This window comes from Antennarius striatus, chromosome 15, assembly GCF_040054535.1.
Source record: "Antennarius striatus isolate MH-2024 chromosome 15, ASM4005453v1, whole genome shotgun sequence".
NCBI classification, from domain to species: domain Eukaryota; kingdom Metazoa; phylum Chordata; class Actinopteri; order Lophiiformes; family Antennariidae; genus Antennarius; species Antennarius striatus.
Genome location: NC_090790.1, coordinates 5,491,435 through 5,504,680, shown reverse-complemented (window position 1 = coordinate 5,504,680; position 13,246 = coordinate 5,491,435).

Sequence of the window (13,246 nt, the reverse complement as noted above, 5' to 3'; positions counted from 1 at the left end):
ATGTGCTGCTTTGAAATCTTAGGGCTTAGTAGTAATAGTATAGATGGTAACTGCAACGATTGTTGCAAAACTGCTTCCCCCGATGTGGCTCCTGGGTATCAGTTTGCTCCGATGTGTACGTAAAATGTTTACGTGAAATGTATTAAGGCTGTCTAATACTAATTCGGAATCCATTTCAATCAAGTCTTTTTATATTTTCAAAGAAAGCTAAATAATGTTTTCAAACACGACACAATATCACTAGGTAATGGAACCTTCTGACGTCCAAAGCAGCTTGTCAGACGGAACCAAAGTCTCAAACTTGAAAAGTTTTGTTGAGGGGTTGTAAGTGTCCGCTCCTCCTCTCTCCATCAGGGGACGAGGCTGGCTGGAAGCTGCTGTGTGCTGAGGATCTGTGACCGTCTGTGGATCACAAACCACGAACACTGAACACTGTGACTGTGCTGAAAACACAGCTCATTGATTACATAACAAGGAGGGAGGTCAGATGGACTTACAGATGACAGGTTGTGGTCTCTGCCTGTGAACACAGGGTGGTTTTTCATCAGCTGTTCGCCTCATGGGGTCCAACTCAACTCTCCTTCCCCTGCTGACGTCTCCCAACCTGTCCCCAGACCTGAGCACCAATAAGTAGTCAGCTATGTGCTGGAGCTTCACTCTGCTAAGTGTTGAAGGACAGGTGAACTGAGCGGTTCCAACTAAAAGATTAAAAACTAACCTGACATGAGCTGCAGATGTTGTACTATGAGGAATATTCAATTCATTTGATCTCACAGAGGTCTTGACTGATCTCACAGAGCTATGAGGCGACGCGTCTCTCAGAAGTCGCTGCAGCCTCGTCTTCATTTTGGTCACCTCGTTCTGCAGTGTTTGGATTGTGTTGCTGTAAAACACAACACGCATACAATTCAGCGTTCAAAATCACATCAAACGATCCAGTTTGAGGTTATGTTTGTATGTAAGACGTACGTTTAATGTTTCACAACCCAAAGTGTTAAAGGTCAAACAATCCCATTCGTAGAAGCCCTCATGCGCTCCACGATGACAGTAGCAGTGGTGAAGTTACTGGTAGACTAAATGAACGACTACAACATCTCTGATAAGAGACACGAGACATCCCAGAGACACGGATGAACCATGGACAGTTCTGTAAAACAGATCTTTAGGTCACAGCGTATCTTTAGGTCACACACGTCCATGCCTCTCACCTCATCAGTGCCCACTGCTCGGAAGGATTGAGGTCTGCTGCAAGAAAGTCCGTGGATCTGTGACCGTCTGTTAATCACAAACCATGAAAATGGAATATTGTGACGATGCTGAACAAAAAACACCTTTAACCAATCAATCAATCTTCATTTGTATGGCGCTTAATCACATCGGCAGATATTTCAAAGCGCTTTAACTGACAGACAAACCCGATAGAACGTTTGTCTTTGCTCTGGAGGGTTTAGCAGCTCATACGTTACATTAATAAAGAGGAAGGACAGATGGACTTACTAATGACAGGTTGTGGTCTCTGCTTGTGAGGACAGCGTGGTTTTTCATCAGCTGTTCGCCTCATTGGGTCCAGCTCAACTATTCTTCCCCTGCTGACTTCTCTTAATCTGTCCCCTGACCTGAATAATGGCAGAAGACTGAAGGACTTACAAGCTAATGTTAAAACACAGATGAACGTTCAGCTATGTGCTGGACCGTCCCTCTGCTAAGTGTTGAAGGACAGATGGACTGAGTGGTTCCAAGTAAAAGATTGCAAACCAACCTGACATGAGCTGCGGAGGTTCTATCACGAGGAACGTTCGACTCATCTGATGTCACAGAATTACGAGGCGACACATCTCCCAGAAATCGCTGCAGCCTCGTCTTCACTTTGGTCACCTCGTTTTGCAGCGTTTGGATCGTGTTACTTTAAAACATAACATAAACAAAATTCAATGTTCAAAATAACTTTCAAATGATCCAGTTTGAAGTCATGTTTGTGTCGAACAAGTACGTTTTACATTTCACAACCCAAAGTGTCAGAGGTCAAACTGTCTCATCCGTAGGACCCCTCTTGTGCTCCACTATGACATTAGTAGTCAAGCTACCATTAAACTTAATGAATGAAAAAAAAATGACATTGACAGGTGTGGTGGAGTGGGTGGTGTTAAAATGTGACCGTGTGAGGTTTTCAAGTGAGCTTATTCAAATATATAGGTGGGGAGATATTTATACACTAGTGTTCCAAAGATTACAAACCAACCTGATGTGAGTTGCAGAGGTTCTGCTGTGAGGAGCGTTCAACTCATCGGATCTCACAGAATTATGAAGCGACACATCTCCCAGAAATCGCTGCAGCCTCGTCTTCACTTTGGTCACCTCACTTTGCAGTGTTTGGATTGTGTTACTGCAAAACACAACATGAACGAATTTCAGTCATGTTTGTATTTCACATATACATTTTATTTTTCACAACCTAAAGCGTTAGAGGTCAAACTGTCCCATCCATAGGACCCCTCTTGGGCTCCACTAGGACATTATTAGCAATCACGTTACCAGAGGACTGAATGAATGTCCATGAATATATGTGTATTTACTTTACAATACTGTTCAAAAGTTTGGGGTCACTAAGAAATTTCCTTATTTTTGAAAGTAATGAACTGTTGTTGTTTTTCAATGATAACACCAGACTCATCAGAAATACACTACATAGACCGCTTTTGTGGTAAATGACTGTTCTTGCTGCAAATGTCTGGGTTTTGGTGCAATATCTACATAGGTACATAGAGGCCCATTTTCAGCAGCTATCACTCCAGTGTTCTAATGGTACAGTGTGTTTGCTCATTGCGTCAGAAGGTTACTGGATTAATAAACATTAGCCTTAGTAAATGCTTGTGCAATCATATTAGCAATAATGAAAACATTTTAGCTGGTTAGAGAAGCTGTAAAACTGACTTTCCTATGAGCAGGTTGAGTATATGGAGCATCACATTTTTTGGGTCACTTAAGTGCTCAAAATGGCCAGACAAAAAGAACTTTCATGTGAAACTCAACAGTCTATTCTTGTTCTGAGAAATGAAGGCTATTCAACCAGAGAAATTGACAAGAAACTGAACATTTCCTTAAATAATGTGTCCTACTCCCTTCAGAGAAGATTGCAAACAGTCCCTAAGCGCAGTAGAAAGAGAACTGGAAGAACCCGCTGCACAACTGAGCAAGAAGATAAGTACGTTAGAGTCTCTAGTTTGTGAAGTAGACGCCTCACAGGTTTCCATCTGGCAGCTTCATTAACTAGTACCCCAGTGTCACCATCTACAGTGAAGAGGTGGCTTTGGGATGCTGGCCTTCAGGGTAGAATGGCAAAGAAAAAGCTATATTTGGATCACACAGAAGGACATTCGTGAGAGGCAGAACAACTGAAAGGTTGCTGGAAGACTGCCTGACACCATCGGTCAAGCATGATGGGGGTAACGTGATGGTCTGGGGCTGCTTTGGTAAGGTAAAAGATATGTTCAGGGTAAAAGAAATTTGGAATAAGAAGGGCTATCACTCTATTTTGAGAGAGAGAGAGAGAGGGTGGGGGATGGTTCATGGTGTTACATTTGTGATGTAATAAATTCACGTTGAATCAGATCTTCCTCACCACAACATCTCCCACTGGTGGGAAGGACGGAGCTCTGCTGCAGGACAGCTGCTGCTCTCTGATTTGACAAGACACCTGCCAGTCTCCAGATTGCCAACCCCCTAGATCAAGAACACACATTCAGTTATGTATATACATACATCTGGTACTTGTAGGACAAGCAGTTTTGTTTGTTGAATCCAAGATACTTGTGAATGAACCTCATATTGAATCAAGAATAACGATCATAATAATCAATAACAATCATTCATTCCACTTGTGTTCAGCAAGATAAATGGAATAAATTGATCGTGCCAAATATTTTCTGTTCAGCTCAAGGACAAGGAGTATATTGATTTACTGTAGATAGAATCATTTGACGGCACCTGTGAGTGACTCAGTTCTTTCACCTCACGGGGGACAAAAGTAGGGGTGAGGTGAGGAGGTATGGAGGGAGGAACCTCATGGGTGGGCTGCTCCTCCTGCTTATGATGCACCTGCTCCTTTAGCTCTTCTAAATGCTGACCAAACAAAAAGATCACCTCCTCCAGCTTCCTGTTACAAACACAAGCATTACAAAACAGCAGAAACAACTGAGTGCTCGTCAGTACAGAATGTTAAATTTCGTCTCTGACCCCCTCATCTTACCTGTCAGGGTCAAACTTCCTCTTATCCACATTTTCCAGCTGCTTGGTTTTCTGCTTTTTCTGCAACAACAGGTATCCTTTTTCCAACCATTTGAGTCCTTTGCCAAGCTCTGACAGGCTCTGAGACAAGAGTTGTTCAGCAGTCTGAATGTGAGGTGGGTTTTTAAAGTGCGTCCGTCTATTGACAATGACTCGAATCAGTTCTTACCTTCACCTGTTGAGCAGGCTTAAGTGACTTGTTCTTCAGGAGATCCTCAAAGCTTTGTAGCTAAATGCAGAAAGACAAACCAGTCATATCTCGTTTCTTTTCTGAGTCGCATTGTTACAGTAAATTTGTGACTTCCATCCTTCTTGATAGCTTTAAAAAGTGCCATTTCACCTCCCGGACAAACCGGAACGCCTGATGGTAGAGGATCCTGTCTGGCTGGTGTACTTGCTGAGAATCTGGGCCTGTTTTGGACATTGAAGAAACTGATATTTCTATTCATTTGACAGACAGATCCAGATGTCACAACAGCCAGGTGATAAAACATAAGCAGCAACGAGGGTGCCGCGATTAGTCAGTTGGTCACAATTACATCGACTATTAAAGACAGTAGCAGACAACTAATACGATATCTCTTGTGTTCTTTTTTCTCTCTCGATACTGCTGCTGCACCTTCCACTAGTGCTTCTGCTTTTCTGTGTTTGACACACATACGCAGTTGTGGTAATCAGTGTCAACGGTGATGTCACCTGAAGTTACACCACACAGGCTCTGGTATCATGGCTACCCGGGAGCAATGTAGCTCAATGCAATCCAATATTTGTAAGACAGAACTTGCCTTCCACTGCAGCACAACTGTGATGCACGAGCATCTCGAAAAGGAAGCACCTTGTGGATTGTGATAAAGATGAAAAGCGAATTTCATTTCGGTAACCTAGCCAGCTAGTTAGCTGCAAATATTAGCGAAAATAGAAAGCTTACTTACTATATTAGGAATGAAGATTTGATTCTTTATCCAATCTTAATGACAATAATTATTAAGGTTGGATAATGACCCTTAATAAGAATACCTTATGTTGCTGTGTTTATGTCAAAGAAAATGTAAGGAAAGAAAAAACAAACATGAAATATATATTTTTGTGTTGTTTGCCTTTTCCTTATTTTAATCAGCTGTTTGCTGAGTAGTCCAATGGACTCACCCCCTATCGAGGGAACCGGACAGGACTGGGGCATTGGGATTTGGGTGGAAGCTCGATGACCCAATCCCTAGGCACAGAGACTGGCTCTTGAGATATAACATTGCATGGAAGTCAGGAACAGTACCTCTGGATTGGCAGATTGGTGTAGTGGTCACCCTTTTCATGAACTGGAGGGTATGGTTCAACAAAAGGGGGATCACAGTCCTCAGCCTCCCAGGGAAAGTCTATTCCAGGGTACTAGAGAGGAGGATTAGACCAACAGACGAACCTCAGATTCAAGAGGAACAATGCAGTTTTAGTTCCGGTCGTGGAACACTGGACCAGATCTACACTCCATCGAGTGCTCGAGGGTCCTGAGGAAGTTGCCCAACCAGTCCATATGTATGAAGTTGGAGCTTGGTTTTTCATTGCCGGCAGTAAGTCAGGCTCGCTCCAGGTGCATGTTGGACTTCAGCAGCACTGACCTTTATCATTGGTTCTGTTCATAAACTTCATGGACAGAATTTCTAGACCCAGCCAGGATTCTGAGGCAGTCCGGTTTGGGGATGAAAGGATTTCTCCTCCACTTTTTTGCAGATGATGTTGTCCTGTCTTGACCGGAAAAACGCGGTCTGTCTTCTTCAGGTCAGTGGGGAGTCTTTGCCCCAAGTGGAGGATTTCAAGTATCTTGGGGTCTTCATCACAAATTGGTAAAGACGGACAGTGAGATTAACAGACAGATAAGTGCAGCTTCTGCAGTGATGCAGTCTTTGTGTAGGTCTGGGTAGATGTTGATTGTTTAGGTGGTAGTAGATACAGGTTGTGTAGGTAGTGATTTACCGATTTACTGGTAAATCTACGTTCCTACTCTCACCTATGGCCATGAGCTTTGGGTGATGACTGAAAGGACAAGATCCTGGATTCAATCAGTTGAAAGGAGACATCTCCGTAGAGTGGTTGGGCGTACCCTTAGAGACAGGGTGAGGAGCTCAGTCACAAGGGAGGAACTCAAAGTAGAGTTGCTACTCCTCCACAACATGCGGAGCCAGTTGAGACGGCTTTGGCATCTGTTTTGGATGCCTCCTGGACGCCTCCCTGGGGAGGTGTTCTGGGGCATGTCCTACCGGGAGGAGACCTCAGGGAAGACCTAGGACACGCTGGAGAGACTACATCTCTCAGTTGGCCTGGGAATGCCTTTGGATCCCATGGAAGAGCTAGATAAGGTCTCTGGGGAGAGGGAAGTATGGGCATCCCTGCTGGGGTTTCTGCTTCCGCGACCCAGTTCTGCATAAGCATTCGATGGATGAATGGATGGATGGATGGATGGATGGATGGATGGACAGATGGATGGATAGATGGATGGATGGATAGATGGATGGATGGATGGATGAATGTTTGCACTTTATGCTACACTGTTGATCAAATGCTAACATTTATTTCATCAAAGGTTTAATGAAATATGTTCTTAATTGTCATTATTTTTAGTTAGCATGTACCTTAAACACTTCAAGCTGAAAACTAATGATGGTTAAATAAGAGCATCTTCGTGCTGGAGGGAAAAGGTACATGTATGGCATTCAATTTACATATGAACCGATTCGTCGACTAACTGAAAAAACATTAGTGATTAGTCGGCACGGATGCACAGTGGGTCACGCTGTCGCCACACAGTAAGGCAGTTCTGGGTTCGCGTCCCTCTCTGTCTGGAGTTTACATGTTCTCCCTGTGTATGCCTCGGTTCTCTCCAGGTTCTCCGGTTTCCTTCCCACCTCCAAAAACATGTCTGTGTCTGTGTAGCTCCGCTGTGACTGGCGTTGCCCCTGGAGTTTCCCTCGCCTCACACCTTAACCCAGATTGGATAGACCCCAGCTCCCCGCGACTCGCGATAGCGGATGAAGCGGTGAGAAGAAAATGGATGGATGGATAGTTTAGCTTTCAAAACAATTGTTTGTGACAGCCCTGGCAGTTATGTGATGATCTATCAAAGCCAGGTGACTTGTTAGCATTCAGACTTTGAAGAGTATTTCAAGAAAAGTATCAAAGCATTAATTCGTTGATTTATATCCCATGTGATGCATGGATCTCAAAGCAAAGAAGAAATGAAGAGCCTGAACGTACCCTGAGTAGTGCTGCGTGTGTCTGGATGAAGAGAGTTGCTCTCTGCTCTTGGACGCACCATGTGGTTTGTGGTTGGAGGATCAGAGCTTTGTTTCATCTGTGGAAGGGACAAAACATTCCAACATGTAAATAAGTCATGTTAAATGACATGAATTACTCTTGGCTCAAACACTGATCAAACAGCTTCTAGATTTACAGGTCTGCTGGTATGTACTGTATATATGTTACAGCTATTTACCAAGGCTTTCACACGCAGCTCATCTATGGAGTTCTCGATGTCAGCGTTGTCACTCAGCATCCTCACGCATCTCTTCTGCAAGGACAGGAAAGACAGAGGAAATAAGTGGGCAAGAAGGTGTGAAGTTGATAAAGACAGTGACTAAGAGAAGAAAAAAGGCAGAAAGCAGAGCGAGTGGAGCGTGGAACCTCTTTGGGTTCCCCAGCTTCCTCCCACCTCCAAATAAATGCACTTCAGGTGAATTGTCTCAAATTGTCCGTAGGTGCGAGTGTGTGCATGTGTTTGTCCGTCCTATATGTGGCTCCGTGGTGCACTGGCATCGTGCCCAGAGTGTAGTCTGCCTCACGCCCTAAGTCTGCTGGGATAGGCTAGGGCAAACCCACGACAGCGGAAGAAGTGGATACTGAAAATCCTGAAGAATGAATGAACTGACTTTCTGTTCAGTTCGAGGGCAGATTGCTTCATTACAGGCACAGTTATTTGATTGTACCTCAACTTGATCTGTGATTTGCAACTCAGAATGGAGAAACAAAGAGGTGGTTTGAGGACGTCGAGCAGGAGATGGGGTTGGTGTAGAAAGAGGTGGACTGGGCTGTAGCATGTGATCCACCTGCTCCTTCAACTCATTCAAATGATGATCACACCGAAAGATCATTGCCTCCAGCTCCCTGTTACACACACCAACACAAATCAACAATAACTGAGTGCACATCAATACACAATGTTAAATGTCATCTCAGGTCCTCTCATCTCGGACATCACCCTTACCGGTTAGGGTCAAACTGGCTCATTTCCACATTTTCTCTTGTTACCAGGTATGATTTTACCAAAGAGACAAGCATTTTGCCAAGCTGTGACAAGCCCTGCAGACAAGAATTATTTTTTTATCAATCTGAATATGAGCCGGACATTTAGACTGATTTTTTCTCATGATCATGACTCTAACCCGTCCTTACCTTCACCTGTTCAGCATGCATTAGCTTCTTGTGCTTTAGCAGGTCATGAAATGTCCAAAGCTGTTTGAAAAAGGCCACAACAGTTATGTCTGTTACTTTGCTGAGATGCATCATGTAGTAAATCTACAGGATCCCTGCTGATAGTTCCAATAGGTGTCACTGTACCTGCTGGACGAACTGGTTAACCTGATCAAGAATCTGAGCCGGCTGCTGTCCTGCCTGAAGATCAATACATCAAAACATAAATTGCGATGATTTGTTAATGAGGTTGCTCATAGCACCATAGCAACTTCATGTTGTGTTTGTTTTTTAAGACTAGATGACATACACACAAACTGTTGTGTAAACTACACAAATGAATGAGTTCTGTACGATATAAATCAAATGCCCTGGGTAAGGCAGGGAGAGATGGATGGTAAAATATGGACCAAGTCAGTTTTTAAAAAGTATAAATAGCTGCTCTCCTATGCCATACTCCAAGAAAGTACAAAAAGCTCAAAAGAAAAAAAGAAAGAGAAGAAAAAAAGAAAGAAATCGATTAGGGGACATGAGTCATCATCACTAAATTACATTGATTCATTCATTCATTCATTGTCTACCGCTTCATCTGCTGTTGCGGGTCGTGGGGAGCTGGAGCCTATCCCAGGTGACTGATGGCGTGAGGCGGGGGAAACTCCAGGCGCGATGCCTGTGCACCGCAGAGCCACCTGGATGGTAGTCGTGGGGTGTCCATGTGTGTCCTCCAACTTGTGCAAAGCCGAGAAGGATGAGGTGGTGATGGAGATGCCACTTGGGAGAAACACTGAAAGGAAAGTTGAACAATTCTAGACAGACAAAGCGTAATACAGTGTGCCCTCGTAATGTGTTCCAGGAACCCCACGCGATTAACAAATTCTGGGATAGTACGACAAACTTTATTTTATTATTTACGGTAAATCAAAACGTTTATGAATCCTCCCCATACTGATATTAAACCACATTCTATCTGTATTACCCTTTCCAACACTCTTATAGACTGTTTAAAGCACTTTTGTGTCTCACGAAAGTCTGAGACTCACAGAGCAAAGCGCATTTCCGGATGCCGTCAGATTGCGCGTACAGAATCACGTCACTGCCTACCAAAAATCTGCGATGAGGTGAAGTCACGAGCGTTGATTCACGAATAGTCAAGGGCACACTGCACTTTAAAACTCCATAAAATATCTCAATAACTCTCATAGTCGATGGAATACGGATGCTATAATTTCTATATTTAACAAAGAACTATCACTTTGCATGTATTAAAAAAAATAGCTAAATAGACTAGTCCATTGATTAAATAGTCACACAAAAGGTGTAGTGTCGCATGAAGACAGTTAACCGGTTATACAGTCTGGAAACGCTGGTGCAGGAGAATCAACTTGCTTTCTGTCTCTCTAGAAGTCATCCTGTGTGTCTCGGTTGAGCTGCTCTCTGTGTGAACCCCTGCTTTCGTACTGGACTACTGGTCCAGTAGAACCAGCGCCTCTGTCACGGAGCCTTTGTCATCAACAACTTCTTTTTTTATGTGGCTTTAATGTGTTACCTAGCAACACTAAAACACAAAGATCAATCAGAGCAACGGCACTACAAACTTTGATCTTGAAAGCAATTCTCCTGGAAAACTTACGCATATACTGTAGGTAACTGGTGATTTTAATCTACATGTTGATGATACTTCAGATACATTATCCAGAGAGTTCTCAAACCTTTTAAATTGTCTTGATTTTAAGCAGGACATCACACGGCCAATTCCTCTGTTGTCCTTGTGGCTATGTCTGAACATTACTGTGTTTTTAACATCACTATTTATAACCTGTTGGAGGGCCCGGTGAGAACAGTGAGGAGATCTCATTTCTCAAGTGGCTGCAAATTTTATTGAAATTTTATGGAGCACTCCTGCTGAAGTTTTACCTGCATCCTTGTGATTTTATCATTAATAATTTTAACAGTAGACTCAAGTCAGCTCACGACTCAGTGGCTCCACTAGTAACTAAAACAACAATACCCTTCAGCTCCATGGAGAAAAAAAACAATATTAATAAACTGAAAACAAAATGTAGAAATACTGAAAGAAGAAGAAAGAGCAAACTGACCATTCCTTATGAAATTTTACGCCAACAACTCCAAACCTACAATAATGCAGAAAAATCTTCAGGTTCTTGAATACTCATCACCAACCATAAAAAACAACCCCCAGTTACTCTTCACTTCTATATTTTGATAGGTATTGACTTTATTAAAATTCTTATGACACCAACAAGTAATCTTTGTCAAAATTTTGCAGACCACTTCAGAATGGAAATTGAAGACATTAGATCCAGCCTATTATCCAAGAAAGTTGAGTTTGTTGTTTCTGTTGACACGCGTGCACTTTTGTTCTTGACGAGGAAACACTGGAGTTTTTCCCTGGTTGATGCAAAGACACTTGGTCAAATTTTCTCTGAAGTACACCCAACAACCTGCCTTTTAGATCCCATTCCCACTGTCAAAGACATTTTATGGTTTCATTGAGGAGCAATTTTTAAACATCACGAATTGCTCTCTTCAGATGTGTGTCCTTCTCAACACCTGTAGGACGGTGATGGTGAGACACGTTCTGAAGAAGAGCAAGCTAGTGTTCCTAATAATTATCAATTTGTTAATTAATTACTTTTTAAATAGTAATAGCATTTTAGAGAAACATCAATCTGGTTTTAGGAGGAACCACAGTACCAAGACAGCTCTTTAAAAAAAGTGTGTTTTTTTAAGCAACATCAAGTAGATTTTATAAAATGAAAAGCTTACAGTGTTGGTTCTACTGGATCTAAGCCCTGCTTTTGATAAGATCATATTTTATTAAAAAGACTCAGATATCTGGTTGGCTTCTCCAGTATTGCTCTCACCTGGTTTTGTTATCTCACAGACCGATGCTTTTAATGATCCTCAGGAAAACCATGACATTGGATGTGGGGTTCCCCAAGGCACAATTTTGGGCCCACTTCTTTTTAATCTGTATATGCTTCCCTTTGGAGGTGTCATCAGCAGACTTTTCTGGTTAGGTATTGTTTTGAAAAAAGAATACTTCAATAAACCAGAATCATCCCTCCTCAAGCTGCACACTCATATCAAAAATATCAAAAAGGCCTTTGCTTGCTTGCTTGATAATTAATGACTAATTTTTTTTTTTTAAAAAGGGCCAGTTGTATTTCAGTATTGTATCCCTTCAGAATAGGGCTTGTCTTTGGTTAGTAATGATGATTACCTGGGCCATGGAATGAGGAGTGTTGTGTATGTGGCATACGTTGCTGTTTTAGTGTCTCACTGTTGACTGGTGATCTTTGAAGTAGTGATACTTTTCCTTTAAAAATGCCAACGTGAAGCCAATGTTTAACTGTAGCTGTTAATCCTGTGAAAAAGATACGTCCATCTTTTCTTTATCAACATTCTCTGGTGCAATGCAACACCCTCCAGTGATGAATGGCTTCGTATAATTATTTTAAATCCGAAATTTCCTCTTTTTATTTTTATTTCCTGTTTTATATTGCAGTACAATGCATTTTCTATGAAGCGAAAGCTTGACTTTTTTCTTTTCTAATGTAATTTTCTGTTGTTTGCATGGGTTTTCTCTGGGTTCCCTAGCTTCCTCCCACCTCCAAAAATGTGCACTTCAAGTGAATTGATTGTTTTGAAATTGTGAGTATGTGTTTGTCCTTCAGGTGGTTCTGCAGTGCACTGGAGTCGTGCCCAGAAGTCCGCTGGGATAGGCTCCAGCAACCCTACAAACCGCGACAGCAGAAGAAGTGGGTACTGAAGATGTATGTATGTTTTAAAACATGACATAATATCCCTAAATAAGGGCGGCACGTTGGCGCAGTGGGTAGCACTATCGCCACACAGCAAGGCGGTCCAAGGTTCGAGTCACGCTCTGCGTGTAGTTTGCATGTTCCCCCTTGGTCTGTGTGGTTCTACCTGAGTTCTCCGGCTTCCTCCCATCTCCAAAAACATGCGCTTCAGGTGAATTGGCCGGTCTCAAATTGCCCATAGGTGTGAGTGTGTGCATACATTTGACTGTCTTTCATGTGGGTCCACAGTGCACTGGCATCGCAGTCGGAGTGTACCCTGCCTCACGCCCCAAGTCCGCTGAGATAGGCTCCAGCAACCCCACAGGCCGCAGCAGTGGAAGAAGCAGATATTGAAGATGAATGAACATCACTTAGTGACGGAACATTCTGACATCCCTTTTGCCTCTACAGTGTCCAAAAAGCTTGTCAGAGGAAACTAAAGTCCCAAAAGGCACTAAAGTCCAAGACTGGAGTTTTCATGATGGGTTCAAAGTGTTCAGTCCTCGTCTCTCCATCAGGAGATGACACTGGCTGCAAGCTGCTGCATGTTGAGGAGTCTGTGGATCTGTGACTGTCTGGGGATCACAAACCATGAACACTGAATGCTGTGACTGTGCTGAACAAAAAACTATAGATTACATTAACAAGGAGGAAGGTCAGATGGACTTACGGATAACACGTTG